This window comes from Henckelia pumila, chromosome 3 (assembly GCF_033568475.1).
Source record: "Henckelia pumila isolate YLH828 chromosome 3, ASM3356847v2, whole genome shotgun sequence".
Lineage (NCBI taxonomy): Eukaryota > Viridiplantae > Streptophyta > Magnoliopsida > Lamiales > Gesneriaceae > Henckelia > Henckelia pumila.
The window spans coordinates 21,718,473-21,736,889 of NC_133122.1; positions in this window are offsets into that span (position 1 = coordinate 21,718,473).

The following is an 18,417-nucleotide window of genomic DNA, read 5'->3' on the forward strand; positions in this document are numbered from 1 at the left end:
TGGAGTTGTAAGATTTAAGAATGTATGTTTTTTTTAGTAGATATAATATATTATGTACACTAGCTAGCTAAGCTAGCAGAATATAATAACAGATTTGTATATAAACAATTTTTGTTAAATTCATGAAGATTCTATCAAATTTAGTCATTATCCAATAATAATTTCTTTTTTTTTTAGTAATTCTAGACATATACATGTAGATATCGATCTAAGGCTCATAACAGGATATAAACATTGACGAAACTGATTTTCTTCTCTTCGATAAGCTTTTTCCTTGAACAATCATTGAATGATTTGATAAGCGACTTCTGAGCTTCAATAACTTTTGATCATTTAGTAATTAAATTAACTTAATTAGTATTATAATATAATTATACACTGATTCACACTAAAATAGTTATACTTAAGTATTTATTCTTAATATAAGTTAATGTATAATTAAAAATTAAATGAAAATAATAATATCACTAGGGTGTGTAAGAACAGATATATATAAGTGATACTCGAATTTATTTTTTCAAGCACTTAAATCGGTGAATTGATGGACGATATATATACATCGATATTAATGAATAATTTGAGATGTGAAAGAAGAAATTATGTCAACACAGACATGTGACAATGTAATATTGTTATGAATGAAAAGTGTTTAAAAGTAATCAATTCAATTAATCATATATCTTTGTACATCACTTGATTAATGAATATACAGCTCAACAACTACAGGGGATTTTTACTGTTAGATGGGTACTATTAAGGAAGAAGCTGAGAAGTCATTTATCAATTAGACAGGCACCTGCTGCGGGTCCAACCTTAATCTTTCTCATAATTACTATGCCCAAATTAATACTTGTTAATAATACTAATAAGGCCTGCTCCATTTTCTGTTAATTTGTTAATTAATGTATCATCCCACTAGCAAATGTACATATTTTACATTTTCACTTGAATAAAAAAAATAAAATTTCGATTATCTAACTTTAAGTTTTTTTTTTCCTTTTAGTCGTGTAACTAATCAAATTTGGTACTGATCGTATAACTTTTTTTTTTTTTTTTGCTATTTTGATCCTTTTTTTATCAGAATATCTAATTTTAACTAATATAAATTGAGATGTAAAATTCGATGACATGACAAGAAATTTAGATATTTTCAATTTGATAGGAAATAATCCTAGTGGAATATAATGCTACCTAAAATTCCACCACATTAAACTGAAATTATAAATTATTCTTTTTACGCAAAAAATAGGACAAATCCCAAAATTTGTTGTCATATGATCGAATTTTACAGTATAGTCAGCATTATTTTTCAACTGTGATTGGACAGTTAGGTTAAAATCAGACCAAAATAGCCAAAATTTGAAAATTCGAAGATCAACATCCAAGTTTGACTAATTTTGGGACTAAAAGATAAAACAAGTACAGTTAATGCTAAAAAAAGGAAAGAAAAGAGACCAAGAGTTATACATGCAATATCGACTTAATTAATTCTTAGTTTATTTTAAAATAGTAATATATATATGATGATAATCCCATATGGGTTACATTAAATATATAACACTTGATTTTGGTTACTTTACTCATAACTATTGCTCCTTAGCTTAATTGACTTGTGGCTGAGGAAGCACATGTTGTTTGCCATGGGCTAAGCAAGAAGTGACACAAGTAATCTCAGCAGCGCCACAATTCTCGTAGCAGGCAAGAGCCTGGTTCTTACTGCTTCCACAAGTAGTAGAGCAAAGAGTTGACTCCTCCCCACACTTTATCAAGCACTCTCCTACTTCTTGGAACTGCCCCTCGACCAGATGCGTCGTCCAGCTCGAGACGAAAACCATTGCCACAAGTACTGTGATCATAACTATCAGATCACTTTTAGTCATTGGTAACTTATAAATTTCGAGCCCAGAATAGCTAGTATATATCAATCGAGTTTTGGTTCATCGAGAGTTTAAGAGTATAATTTGTGTCATTTTATAGCGTACATGGTTTTATTTAAACTCTAGGATAGGATGTGTGCTTACATCTGTTGTGTCAATGAGAATTGCATGCGAGCTTGATTTAAGGAATGCATAGGTTACGTTACCATTTGGGAAAAATACAACTTCCTCTTCCCTTTTTCATGCTACTAATGTGATTTAATTTGTTCCCCCTGCCCCTATATATTCCTTTTGAATTCGCATTATTTAATCTGTTTTCTTTTTATTAAAAGATAAATACGTTTTTAGAATTAATAACAAGATGGTTGTACAGATATGGCTAAAGACGACAAGGTGAACGCCTATATATCTATATTCCTATGACATGATCTCAAATGAGGAGGAAACATCAAATATTGGGTCGCACTTGATTTGGGCTCATTTGGCCCAAGACCTCAAAATCTCCCGGCCCCATTTTGTTTTTTAAGCACCTTTTGATTTGTATGATGGGTAAGTGAATGAAATATAATAAGAGCTACTCAAAAATGAAAGGCAAGAATAAATAAAACATTAGGATATATATAATTGTGCATGGTGTTTAATTAAGTGTGATTTAAATTGATTGATTAATTATGTTATTTGTATTGTGATTATCAAAATGCTCTCATCATATATTAATTAGTAATAGATCTTTAAATAATTAAAATTCCTAGAATTAAAAAAATTAATAACAAAATAAAAATATTATATTAATTATTAAATTTTCACTAATTTCGATTTAATAAATACAAGAACTAAAAATATTAATTAGCAATATAGAAAATAGTTAAATTTAATGATAACCTAAATATGCATTTATTGAAAAAAAATTAAATAAAAATTAAAACAGTATACTGATAGGAAAATTAAATGTCGGTTAGGAACAATTAATACAATAAAATATCAATAATAATAATTAAAGTATGACTAATAATATTTAAATTAAATAATATGAGCATTATAAATTATATTTATGTATTGCTTAATTAAATTTGTTGAATTTATAATTAGTTTAAATTTTTTAAGACATTATAGATATTCATATAAATAAATTAATCAAGCATCATCCCTCCTCCTCCATTCCTCAAGGTATCATTTAAATTTTAAACACTTGACATGGCAACATGTGGATAATAATGTCCACACTCTACAGTGCAGGTAGCTAGCTAGGGTGCGGGATCAACTGGTCAATCACAATCTTAATCATGCATATCAAAGACATGAAAATCAATCCTCCCTTATCATGTACACCAAACAATCGCAATATATGAGCCTAATTCATAACTGTATTATAGGTTCTTGTCGAGTTTAGGCATCCAATTACTTGATCTATGCAACATTTGGTGTTGCATGTGATGTGTGCATCTTTTAATTAGTCGTCTGCGCGCGCTCCAAGCGGGATCATATCATTTCTCCCAAAGAAAAGCATCAGTGGCACTGGAATATACATAGTTCATGGTTTGGAGACTTGATCCATATATATGATGAGGGCAGCATAAATCACATTTTTAAGGAGTCCACAAGGTGTGTGCCAGCATGGATGCGAAGGTTATATATAACTGGGAGTTTTTAGTTACTTTAATTTAATTCTAATGTTTGGATATAATAATGAAAAATAATCCTTTCGTGTTTCGGAAGAAGTTTAATATATAGAAGCCCAAGGGCCTGTTTCATTACCGTGCTCTTAAAACAAAAAAAACAAAAAGCCTTAATTTTCAAGGATAATAAATGATGAAAAATCTGTTTTATTCAAACACGGTCTCAAGTGTTTGTTCTTGGGTTGCCTGCCACTTCCACCATGAGAATTTCTACTCACATCTGCTTCCTTATCCTCTTATCTCCATTATGTGTTTCTTTTTTGCTTGGTGCCTTGTTCTTAACTTCTTTATCATCCATTTGTCTTTCGGCGTATTTATATATCCTGCCAGATGGCTATGAACAACGTCCATTAATTCCACCGAATAGAATAATGTTTTTTCACTCGTGGACAGGAGACGGCAGTAGTGAGTAGACACGTGTAAATCTCCCGCCTAATAAAAGCTGCACATCTATGTTACTTTCTTTTCCACGATCAAACCCGCAAGCCGATATTTTTGGATTTACATCATATTATCGCCTAGAAAGTGTTGGATAAAAAGAATCGAACTCATTACTATCGACCAAACGCTCACCTATTGCATCAATCTAGACTTCTTTCAGGGTTTATGTTCATTTTCTTGCACTCAGGGACCGGGCAGGAAATCTAATTAAGGGGGACGAAAATGATTTTTGTATCAGACGAGAGGAGCGACAGTGGGTAAATCATTTAAGAAAAAAATTGTTGTTACAAATTTAGAATATAGCATACTATAGATGAAACAAAGTTGATGGGAGCGAGTGCAACCACCGCGCGCAGCTCCATCCCAGCTTGCCCTTGCATGTACACAATAAAATGTTTCATCCAAGATTCGAAAATTTTTATTTTAATTTTTCGTCATGATCCATCACTTATATGTGTGACTTAACATTGAATATTTATCTATGTTACACCGAGAACATGTACGTCTTGTTATGGCGTGGATGCAAGTGTCGTACGTGCGCGGGTGGGTGGGTGTGAATTGTGATACACATGATACATTGCGTACTTGTAAGTTTGATGGCCACATAAAAATGCGGCTTCTGGTATAAAGTGGCAAGCAAAGAAGAATGAGCAGTCTTCTAGTTGTATTGCAACTTTTGCCTTTTGATTCATTCGAAAGCGGCAGTATAATTGGCATCTTATCTAAGTTCCATGAATGGGATATTTTTCGAGATATTTCTTTATATTTATATCACTCTTCATAAACAAATACTATTGTTGTTGGCTTTTTTTTCCCCCTATTTCTAAAATCATCCAATTACAGATTATATTAATTTGTTTCAATATTAAACGCGGTAGATTTCAACCTAGCATATGAGTAATATTCCCATGATAGATCTAATGTTCCATGATTTGTCATGTCAACAATATATAATTAATTATGTCTATGTATAAAAATACGGACCGTTGGATGCATGATTTGAGTATTACTCATATTCTAGGATATCATCTACCATTAAACGCACTTGAGTTTAACGGGGCCGTCGGCTCGTCACTTTACCATATTAATTAACGTAATGAAAATATTGTCGCTCATGCTTTAGAAAAAAAAATTTATTTCTTCTCCTTCGCATTTTTATGGGGCGTATGTTAGCTAGTTAAACTTGTACATAATGACATTGTGTTCATTCAATAAAGCTTTACAAGTTTTTCATGTCCAAAAAAAGAATTTTAAAAATATACATCAGATCAAGGCTCAAAACCAATAATGCAATCAAACGAAACCCAAAATCTTGTTTTGGCCATCAATAACTCATTCATGTGGTTTGGTTTGATATTCAATAAATCAATAAATTTGATTCGGTTTAAATGTTTGTAGATAACTCAATGAAGATACATATGTGCCAAATGTCTCTTGGTTTAATGAGTACTCTCGTCTTTATTATTATTATTATTATTTATTATTATTATTATTATTATTATTATTATTATTATTATTATTATTATTATTGTTGTTGTTGTTATTGTTATTATTATTGTTATTATTATTATTGAATTTCTCATCAATTAGTTTGTAAGAGGCCAGATATTGCACGATTGGACAAAACAAATATAAAAAAAAAAAGCATGTGAATTAAGTGCATATTAATTCATTTTTATTGTTGTGGTTTGGTTGAAATAATTAATTAAAAACCATTAGCTGGGAAGCACACAACTCACACTCGTATTGGTCCATCATTATCGCATGCTGATCAAAACAAATATATAATTAATTGATTATGCTTTAAGAGCTTTTTATATAATATATACTAAGAGGTTTAGAAAATCATGGCATTGCCTAACTAATAATGGCAACTTCTATTTAAACTTATATATTTTAATATTAATATAATATATAATATTAATAATATACAATTTAGAAGTTAGTTTTACATATTCCCATGAGTTTTTTGCACCCCCCCCCGCTAATTTTTGTTTCTTCTCAAAAGCATTTCAATTGGGGTACTTGGCTTTATTTTGGCTCGAAAATTCAATCACGAATTAATTTTCTAGTAACTATGAATTTTGTTAACATTGCATTGCTCGAAGGTCAAACGTATCTTAGTAACAAATTTAAAATTATATATATATATTCAACCGGCGTTTATCATGTTGGAGGTGACTCACTTTCCGACCACAAAGGAATTAAACAGAATCTGTTCCCACTAAATATCCATGATTCCGGGTGATTCACTTTCCCCTAGCTCATGACACAAAGGTTTCTTTTGGGTCAATGCGATGTTATTTTGGGTGGATGTAGGATTTGAAGTTTAGGAGCTACTTACGAGCAGTGATGTGATGATGTCGGAGTTACCAATGTTTAGAGTGGATTGCTAGTTTCGTTCTTCAGACTTATTGTAGTTAGTTTTCTAAACTTCTATTTTGGTATGATAAATATGGGCAAGGAAAAAATTGATAACTAAGTAACACGAACCTAGCTTGAGTCCAGATGGGGAAAAAAAAGGAAAAAAAAAAAAAAGAAAGAGATATCATCAAATAATAAATATATATTAGAGTGTCAATAAATAAATATATACTAGAAAAAAAATTATATGGCAATAAGGTTTTTTTAAATTGCGATGCATGGAGTTTGCTACTGCTAACGAAATTAGATTTAACTTAATTAAACCCAGATTTTTTTTATTTCCATTCTCTTTCCTTTGTTCTATTTTAAAATTTATTTTTTAAAATTTTATTTAAAATCGATAAAGTATTTTGTTACTAATTTTTTTAAAAAAATCTTTTTTGATACAACAAAAAAAAAAAAAGAGTGAGATATAGAATTAAAAGGTTAGTCAAGTGAAATGGTCCAATTGAAAAGGATTGAAAATATGATAGCTGATTAACCCATTAAACCTAATAGACAAATAAATAACAATTTAAAATTTTGTGTGAAGAGCTTTGAACCATGCATTTCTAGCTAGACTCTAGGCTAGGAATTAGCCCCTTGTCGTTGAAAGTTAGCTGGGCCCTTTAATGGTAACTTTTCTAAATATTATATATATATATATGAAAAATTTTATATAATAATAACACTTCTAAAACTTGTCGAGACATCCTGACTGTACTGCTATTTGGGAGCGTTTGCAAAACATTATGTTTTTGTAGAAATAATTAAATTTATAGATTATAAAAAAGTTAAGAAAAATCAAAAGTTAGTAGTGTTTGAAAACAAATGTGAAAATCTAAAAATCAAAGTTGGGTAGTGATTTTAACATTGACATTTTTATTAGAATCAATTTTGAAGAGTTATAATCACTGTATGACTAGCTTTTGAATTTTAATTAAGTTAAATATAAGTTAACACATAATATGGGTTGAAAAAAAACACAAAATTGATTTTTAAGTCAAAATCTAACAATCACTTTTTTTAATGATTGCAAACACTCTCTAATTAGTACAAAGACAATAAGTAGTACTGACTAATATCATATCTAATGATTTTAGTTATAATTTAGCTACGCGATACTCATTAATTTTTATGGATCTCACATGTCTAAATCACGTAAAAATTATGCTAATTATATATCAATTATTAATTTTACATACCTAGAAAATTTGAGACAATAGTCTCGTTGAAAAATTTGTAATGGAATTTGCCCCCTAAGAGTCGAGGTTGTGGCTATGTCCTAGGTGATGAGCTGTCTCTAATATAGTTTTTTTTTTTTTTTTGAAACAGTGTCTGATATAGTTGAAATATATATATATATATTATTATGTTTATATCTTCCGAGTGACGAATGAATTATGTATAAATCACGTGTAGATGATGGCCTACAAGGCTACAATGCAAGAAGCATAAAAATGAAATAAAGAAGTCACGTTATCTAAACTGAACCAAAATAACAATTGTCTCGAAGTCCAAAAAATTGGCCGGAATACATTAATAAATAACACAACGACGATTGAAGTAAAAGTAAAAGTGAAGCCTAAAGTTGCAGTATAGAAACTGCGGAATGGATCAGTTTTATAGTAAATTTTGTACACTCCGCCCATAAAGCTACTGTGACTCACTTGCATGACATGTTTCCCATCTCCCTTCAATTATTACACCACCCAAATAAATTTATTCAAAAAGTCCAATATTTTTTTTAAAATCCAACTTAAAAAATATAACCCTCTACACAAAATCAATAATACTTCCAAAAAAAATCAATAAATCTCGTGCTTTAAACATCGGGCATAAACTCGTGAATGATTTTTAAAAAATATAGGGTTCTAAGTAACATTTAATTTTACATATTTGTTTTTATTTATCCATTTACAAATCTAAAAAAAAAAAATATTGCAGCAACTGGTACTACCAGATGTGAAACCAAATTTTGCACATGTTTTTAATTAGGGTGAGGTTGGGATATATTCCCCTCCAGCCTGGATGGTGCATGAACAGTGCATGCTCGCCCATTTCTAGCATAACATTGTTCATGTGCTAATGCTACAACGTTTTTAAATTATTTTTATTTGTTTGTTTGTTTTTTTTCTTATTGATATTTTAATTTTAAAATAAGCTTGAACCATTAATTTTTTGAATTTCAGTTTAGTTACGTTATCTTTTAATGTTCAATTATTTTGATTCAATTGTTGACGTGATGTAGAACAAGTTAGTAATTTTTTGTGTCACGTCAGCATTTTTCAATGTCAATGTCAGTACTTAGGCGAAACATAACTGAAATTAAGAAGAAAAAAATAAAGTTAGAACACCAAAATCAAATTTAGAAAAATTAGTAGATCAAGATCCAAATTAATTCAAAAAGTTTATGGACAAAATTTTTTTAAAAAAATTTAAGAAAAAAAATAAAGTTAGAACACCAAAATCAAATTTAGAAAAATTAGTAGATCAAGATCCAAATTTAAAAAGTTTATGGACAAAAAAAATTAATTTCCCATATTTTAATTAGTTTAGTATATATAACTTTAATTGATTTACTTATTTTAGATAGTTAATTTGTATAAATAATTGTCATATAATATTAGTACATTTATAACCCTTAATATTAATTATTTTAATTGATTAAACGTAATAATTATAAGAAATATATTAACATATTTATTAATATAGGTTAACATGATTTGTGGTTATATGATAATTATTGGATATATCCTCTAGGCAACAGGTATAATATGAGATTAGTATTCATGACAATCATGTAAGATCGATCGATAAATCAGAGAACACACGCCTCTCTTTTTTCTTTTCTTTTTTTTTTTTAAAAATCGAAAACACACGCACTTGAATTTAGCTTTAAGATAAGATATTTGTTATAATTTTATTTTCAACCATATTAATAATGATGTTTTTTTTGACAAATAATGATGTTATTATGACTTGTAGTTCATCCTCCATATTAAGGAACTTATTTATTATTATTATTATTATTATTATTATTATTATTATTATTATTATTATTATTATTATTATTATTATTATTGTTTTTGTTTTTGTTATTTAAACGATGGAACTGAAAGTAGCCTGTAAATCATATTAACAAAATAAATCAACAGGATTTTATGTTTTATCGTATCTTAAGATTTTTTTCGATTTTTTAAAACCCAAACTTGCAATTTAATTCATGAAAATTAAATTTTGTTTATGATCTTGTCTAATATGGTTAAATTAGACATCCATGACCTCTTTCGATATGGTTGAACCGGAAAATATATATAACCCAATGTGGTATGTTTAAATAAGATAGGTACGACTTTTTCTAGTAGGACTATACACGAAATTATCATCACCTCTAATAGGGTGAATCTGGATAAAATCGTTTGGAAATTTTGTAATCTGATTCTATGAAATTTCTATATTTTTATAGATCGAAGTTTTAAACTGGAAGAATCCGTCTGCTCTATTTTATCGAGTTACCTTCATTCAATCACCCCTTTGCATCATGTTGCAATTTGCATATATCAATACATGCATCATTCATAACACTGATGGTGGTGTCTCGTGGCCCGGCCCGGGGCGAGGCATTTTCCTTGTATATGGAGCACTGTCTCCATGCAGATTATCAATATATATGATGTCTAATATTTTTTTTAGTGAACCTCGTAAATATTGATAATCTACACCCTTAAACACATCATTGGTGTAGTCTGTAAAGGTATGATGAAATTATCCATAGTATATGGGACTAAAGCCTAAACTCTCGGTATCAAGGAATAGGTCGAAACCCGATAGGCACCTCAATTGCGCCTTGGTTGGCTAGCTGTTACTTGGTCTCACCATTTTGAACCATGTCCGAGTAGGCAAGGTCACAGTGAACAATGTTTGGTTGAGACATGGTTTAGCTAGTACACTTAATTGCCACATGATTACTTGGCTGCAGGATAATAACTCACATGACAAAGCAAGCAGCAGCTGGCGGAGCCATCACATGCATGTAGAACCACATAATTTTCATCGTCAAATATAGAGTAAAAAAGTATTTTATAATTGATTAAGTTTTTAAAGTTTGATTCAAAAAAAAAAAAAGTTTTTAAAGTTGACTCGATCGTGCCCGATAGTGGATTAGGTTAATGTGCACAGTTTTTCTTTTCTTTTTTCTTTTTTTTTTAGCGGGGTGATTAGCTATCTAGCTAGAGCCTAGAAATGGTTCAAGCCACCCACATGTTAGTCACGTATGGCCTCCCATTTACGATTTCTTTACAAGTAAAAAGTAGATTTATTGATAAAAACACAAATAAAAACAAATTGGGAAAATCGTATTTTGGTTGTGTATGTTGCCTACGAGACTCTTGTCACAAATGAAAAAAATGAAAGCCTTAAAATACGTTTAAAATGAGATACAATAGACTTGTATAGCAACTTATGTTAATCATTTTCGTAAAACGACGACGATTACGAAGTAGTTGTAATAGGAACTCATTGTGCAGTCGCGCAAGCACGGGCCTGGGCTCGGGGCGTGACATTGCCTCTTTGCGATCTTGGTTGTCGATGTCATAAATTTCAGTTTTAGTCCACTATTTTTTTTATTAAAAAAAATTAGTTTTTTATAACATAACGCTGATACGATACTGAAATGACGTTTGACATGTGTATCGTCATCCTACTTGGACGTTTTCTTGAGCCATTGAAATGTGGTATCTTGGTATGGAATAAGAGATGTAAAGCCACTGCCTACATGTTTACTTTGATAGATCAATTTTGTGATTGATATTATGATTAATTGACGAGTTATAATTTTTTTCTTTGCTTATAATATATAATCTTATTTTTAGTTTTTATTTATAAAATTGAGATTGTGATTTTTATTGAATAATGTAAATTATTATTTATCCACATGTAAATTATTTTAATTGACCAAAATTATTGAGTATAAATATTATTTATTTTTTAAAACAAAATTTAATAAATTGAGTTAAATTTTTTTTCCATGAATAAGGATGAAATCCAATGAAATGTATTAATCATATCTTAAATTATTAGAATTTTTATTCATGTTTTATAATTTTAAAATTGATCTTTCATATATTAAAATCAAATAAAATGTATTAAAATATCTTAAAGTAGTGGGGTTTTCATATATTATTTTTTTGGAAAGTAAAGGATATTAGTATAATTTTTTTACAATTGGAACATAATTAGTTAAAAATGATTATTTATCACACCATTTATTTGTGATAAATCATCAAGGTTTAAAGTTTAAATTAGGTAAATATGGATGGACTTTATGAGTTAATACGAGTCCTCAAAAAGCAAGTAAATATGAGATTAATAAGATCATTAATATAAGAGAAAACTGCAAATTTGGCCATGTATTTGGTCCTGTATGTTTGTTACTTTGCGATTTTGGTCCTCTATATTTTAATATTTCGGTTTTAGTCCTGTATGTTCTGATTTTTGGCAATTTCGGTTCTTTTTATTCGAAAATGCTTACGTGGCACTGCACACATCAGCTCCACATCAGCACTGAATTGGTGCCACCTCAGCGCCACGTCGAAAAAAGACTAAAATTACCAAAAAAATAAAGATAACAGACTAAAATTAAAATCTGAAAATATAAAGGACTGAAATCGTAAAGTGACAAACATACAGGACCAAAAAAGCAATTTTCCCTCAATATAATCATATTCTTATCATAGCAAGTAAATGCACTCTAACAGTATTCACATTAACTAGTACTATGAGTATAGAATTGAGGGAGTGTTTACAAATTGCAACCGATCGATTTTTTTGTTTTTGAAGAAGTTATTAAATTTATAGATTATGAAAAAATGAGAAAAATTCAAAAAATGTAGTACTTGAAAAAAAATGGAAAAGCTGAAAATCAAAGTGATAGTGTTTGATAAATAAAAAAAAAATTGAATGTAATAGTAAATTTTTTACCAAATCTCTTTAGAAACTGGATGAGCGTCCAACAACATTTAGAATTCAATTAAATTAAATAAAAGCAAACACAGAATCTGGATTTAAGGAAAATAAATAACCAAATTTTTTATGGATTCCGTTTGGATTAAAAAGTTGAGGATAAAGGTGTTTTTTTATTTAAAAAAATCTTTTATAATTTTATGTGTTTGGATGAGTGCTTAAAAAACACTTAATGAATCTAAATTAAGTTTTTTTTAAATCTCAAATTTATATCTTTTCAACGTACGCTTCTCTATTAATAAAAACTAGAAACACAAAAAATAAAGTCAAGATCCAAAAATCAATTATTTGTCGTGCATTGCAAAACACTTGTCAAAAGCCAAACCACTTCTTTATAAATACGAATCTTCACTAAAGTACTCGATCGGTGTGCTGGTTTATTAAAATGTTATCAATCAAATTAGTAATATTGCTTCCTTTCGAATTCAAAATGAATCCGATGTCCAAAATTTACATGAATGCACGTATTGTTTGATACCAAAAGAGAGATTCTATTGCATAATTTTTTTAATCAAATCGAACCCCAATTCATAAGAATTTCTTATTTGATTCCAAAGAGAACGTACACAAAAACGAATACACGGCGCAACAAGAATAGAAAATATTTGAAGATTAATTTCAACCTTTTGATTTTGAATCAAATGTTTTTTTTTTTGTAAGTGGCTTGATCGATTTCAAATCATCCATTCTAAGTTCAACTTTTTTTTTTTGTAAGTGTTATTAATTCATGAGATTTCGAATATAACTACCCGAATATTCTCATCAAATCAAATTGGCCCATCGGAATCAAATCATTCTAAAGAAAAATAATACTAACTAGCATAAATTTCGAGTCCAAGTTACATTCTAATACGACGTACAAGAACTAATTAAGATGCATCATGCAAGTGAAAAGTAAGTCTAGCGAGGGTTAATTTGAGGAACTCAAAACTTGTAACTGTCTCGCCAAAATTGGCAAGAGACAGCCTCACCTTTAAGTGTAGTCCACTCGATTCACCTTCAAACATGTGGTCCTTGTCAATTTACCACGACGCCAATACATAGAGATTAATTTGTAGATATATATTGCATGATATATATCCTTTTTTCGTAATAATGAATAATCACATGACCTAAATATTTTGTTCCTAAAAAATGAAAATCAACCATGTGAACTTTTGGTTGAGTTTGTATCGTTTTTTCGGATCTCATTTAGAAAAACAAAATACTTGTAAAACGTTTTTATAAAAGTGTTTTTTGATTTTTATAAATTGTTTTAAAAGTTGTTTCAAGAGTAAATATGTGTTTGGACAACTATTCTTTATTAAACATTTTAACATTTCAAAAGTAATGTGTTTTGATGCTCGTCATTTTCTTCAATTCTAAAAATATATCTTAATTATTTTTTAAAAACTACATTTGAATACACTTTTAAAAAAATACTTTAAAAAATATTTACAAAATTTCTTTTCAAACACATATTTTAAGTTTTTTTTTTTCACTTATAAAATACTAAAAAACTTTTTAAATTACTTATTTAAACAGATTCTTGAAGTGTTTCTTTAAGAATGCATCGACTAGGGAGGCATATCAAGAAACATGATAATTGGTATTCACTTGCAAGGAACTTATCAATCATAGCCCAACAATTACAAGATAATTAAAATCTCACAAGATTTAGTTAATAAATAGCTAATTATAGTGTTTGGTAATATTTTCATAATTCATCGGACACAAACCTTTCGTTTAATTTCTTCTTCTTCTTCTTCTTCTTCTTCTTTTTCTTTTTTCTATCTATATTTTTTTGAACGGGATGAATATCACTGAGTTAATTAGATCCTACCCGAATAATATACAGATGATAAATCAATATGCTTGAATATGATAATTATGCATGACATTAATTAATTTTTGGAAGAACTTGAGTCAAACATTGGACAAAACAATTAAGAATTGTCAATCAATGTGTTAGATCCACACCAAGTAGTGCTTTAAGATATTACTCAAATCATGTATCTGATTATTGTTGATATCTCAGCACATGGGTATAATTAGTGTTGTATGAGTCATTAGAACTACAATTAAAATAATACTCTTAAGATAGATTGAATTCTACCACATCATTGATAATTGATGTCATGCCAAGAAAGCTTCCAGCATTCTCTCACGATTTGTTACATGTTTTCAAACGATTGTGTCGCAACAAGGATATGATAGCTAGCTGGACTACCAACATGGTATCCAACCAAACAACACATGGAGAAAACCAATTTTAGGGAGCATAATGTATTATCATAGCTAGGTAATTGATTATTTATATATGTATAAAGTGTTACAATTTTTTTATTTTTTATTTTTGCTAAGCAACCTACATGTGATATGATCGAGTCATATGACGTAGCCTTGATGTACGGCAATAATATAATTCTATCAATCATATTATTACACGCTAGTATATCAAATAACTATCGAAGATTGAAAAAAAAAATTAGAAGAAAATATGCACGATAGTTGTCTGCTCGTTAATTAATTAGTTTATCGAATACTCAATGGAAGGTAACGACAGACGATAGCTGATTCTCATTAGAGTTGTTAGAACAAGTTAACGGGATAGGTCGACCATTAGATGGGTGGGGTGGGACGAGATGATTCACCTTTTAGATGGGTTAAAAAAACACAAACTCAACTCATGCTCAACCCACCTAGATATTAATTTTAAGTCGTAGAAGATGACTAATCTGGCGGATTTAGGTGTAATTTGATAGGCCAACTCGCAACCCGTCACAACTCACCATTAAATGGGGCGGGCGGATTGAGCCAACCCGGGGCCGATCCTATTAATTTTTAGGTTTGAGTCTAACTTAAAAAAAAGCCCTTGTGAACACTCATAATACTTCATAACAATTTTCTTAAATTAAATCAACAAAACTAAATACAATATTTATCACAATGCAATATTTCTATTATAACTAAACAATCATGCCAAACATATTGAAAATGGTCATTTAAACACAACCCGTCTAACAGTTTTGGTAGCAAAAATATTACTCAAATCTGTATAATCAAGTTGTTCAATAACTTCATTTTCAATTGATAGCATAACCAACCCATTCAATCTTTCTTGTGACATAGTCGATCCGAAAATGTTTTGATAAACTTCTACTTTGAAAAACTTCTTTCTGCACAAGATTTCTCAACTAATCTTGATAAATTATGATAAATAACTTAAAGTTGCAAGCCTCCAAAGCAGAGAAATATTTTTCTCAGAGAAACAAAAGGCAGAAAAGAAGCTTCGCAGTCCATCCTTCACGTAAAATGACAATGAATATTGAATGAGAAAGAATCTGGGCCGATTGAATTGGGACTATAATTTATTTTAATATAATTGAATCTTTTCACAATCACAAAATTAATGGACTTGTATTTATTATTATTACTATTATATACCTATATAAACCCAAAAAATAGGCCCTAAAAAAATTTTAAATTTTGGGGCCTGAGTCCATGGACTCTTCAGCCTAATCGAAAAACCGGTCTGAGCCAACTCACAAGTTTAATCCATTTTGACATATCTAATTCCCATGTACAAAAACATACAGAATCCTGTATATTTCATTGGCCATTAATTAAATTAAAATATTGTGTCCCTTTTTCAATATAATATATTATATTGCAATTGTACACTATAGTTATTTTATTTATTTGACTATTTTAATTTAATCCATGGAATAAATCATCGTTTTAAAAGTTAATATATCATATATTATTTGGTATATTAAAATATTGAAACTAATCTAACACAATAATTTAAAAAACTGATGAACCGAAGTACCGAACTACTTTGTCATTTACAAGAATACTTCAAACAAGTACTTGGTATATGTATGTAAATTAAATTAAAGAAATGTGATATGAAGGAAATTAAGATAGTGTTTGTGACTGAAAATCGACGTGTACGTAGTTTGTTATGTGAAAACAGGCAGTGTTGTACTTGAAGTTATAACATCAACGAAAACACAGTGCAGCGGAAATTAAAGCGTAAATAAAACATAAGTAATTAATTGCACGAGTATAAAAACTCGTGTGGGCCCCTTAGGGCTAAATATCACTAAAAAAAGTAAGATCAGTCTTACAAAGCAATACTAGTAATTTTACGAAAAAATCATTAAATTCTAAATTTTCCAACAAGTTGAGAAATCAAACTTTGTATCCTAAATAAATCAAAGTAAAACAAATAGATGCAACTCCCGTAGCCTAAATTTGAAAAGACATTAAAGATCTTCGAACAACACTATTCCCACAGTGTTGTCTTTGATGTCTTTAACACTAACGGCAACACGGGGACATGCAACAACGAAGGATGCAAAACCTTGCTTCAGAAATCTTCAATTCTTCAACCAGAATTCTTCGATCGTAGCTCTTACAATCATACGTCTGAAGCGTGTCTTTCTTGTGCATAGAAATCCTTCTTTTATAGATTGGAATTCAAGTTTAGAAGGTTCCTTAGATAGAGTTCTACAAAAATAAAAAAACAATTATATGTAGAAATAAAACTCTATCAAATCATATCAAATTATATCTTGATAATATTATATATGAAATATCTATTAAATACCTTATCAAGATATAATTAAGCATATCAAATATATTTCTCAAGATTTTCGAATTATACATAATATATTTACCAAATCTTTTAATTTTTCTAGAAAACAAAATCAAATATTAATCAATTTAATTTAGGTCGAGAATTTCAAGGAATTAAAATTCCTTTCAGTGACTTCTAAAAATAAGTGATTATGGACCCGTTTGGTTTCAAAAGCTAGGCCAAAAAAATACTTTTTTAAGTGCTTTTCATTTAATAAAGTGTTTGGTTGACCAAAAAAATGCTTAAATAAGCACTTTTTAAAGTCAAAATTAGAGCTTTTTCAAAAGCCAAAAATTATAGCTTAAAAAGTGTTTTTTTAAAAAAATGTCTACCAAATCCAAACGGGGCCTATGAATTTTTTTCTTCACAAATTTGTTAAGAAAAAATCTATAATCACTTGTTTTTAGAGTTTTTAATTAATGTTATAAAATAATAATTACATTAATTAACTCATTTTTTTCCCGAAGCCGCCTGTTGTGGCAGGAGTTAGGCGGACCCCTACCCGTTTATTAGAGAAAAATAAAAAAAATACAAGAGAGGGAAACTAGACCAAATCCTCTCAAGAAATTACAAGAGCAATAAATAAAATGCGATGCAACAAATTAAATCAAGTTCGAGTTGGTATAACATATGAAAAATCAATCCTATCTAGTCTACAAATTTCTTTAAGCTACCCCTGCATATCTTCTGGCCGAAGTGTAGTCTGCCCTGGTTCCAGCTCTAGATTTGTCAGTTCATCTGCCGCCACATTCGTCTCTCTGAAGATATGAAACTTGCGCACAACACTAGTGACCTTAAATAAAATTTTTTGAATCAAAGTAAGAGTATTACTGTGATCCCAACTAATTGTATTCGCTTCAATGATGTTAAACACGACCATAAAATCCACTTCAAGCCATAATGAAATTAACTAATAAAAGATGTCGACCCATCCATTATGTATTCATGTAATTAATTATCCACGTGCTGCATATAATATGACTATGGATTATTGTTTGACGTGACACAGAGAATCATAGTTTGATGTCGGCCAAACCTTATCTCAAGACAAACTTTCCAAATAAATATATATACTCACGTATATATGATTACGTATAACAATTGATTCGATCCCGCATGTCCATTAATAAATTTAATAATATATATTTTAAATTTTGACAGTAGCCAAAATTTTATTTACACAATCTAGCTTAGCTTAATTTTTTTTCACGTTTAGTTTAGTTTAGTTTAGTTTAGTTCTCCTTTACATGATTCTGATTTGAAATTGGATAAGATGAAAAAAATGATAAAATATTATTTATTGAAATTTATAATAATAATAATAATAATAATAATAATAATAATAATAATAATAATAATAATAATAATAATA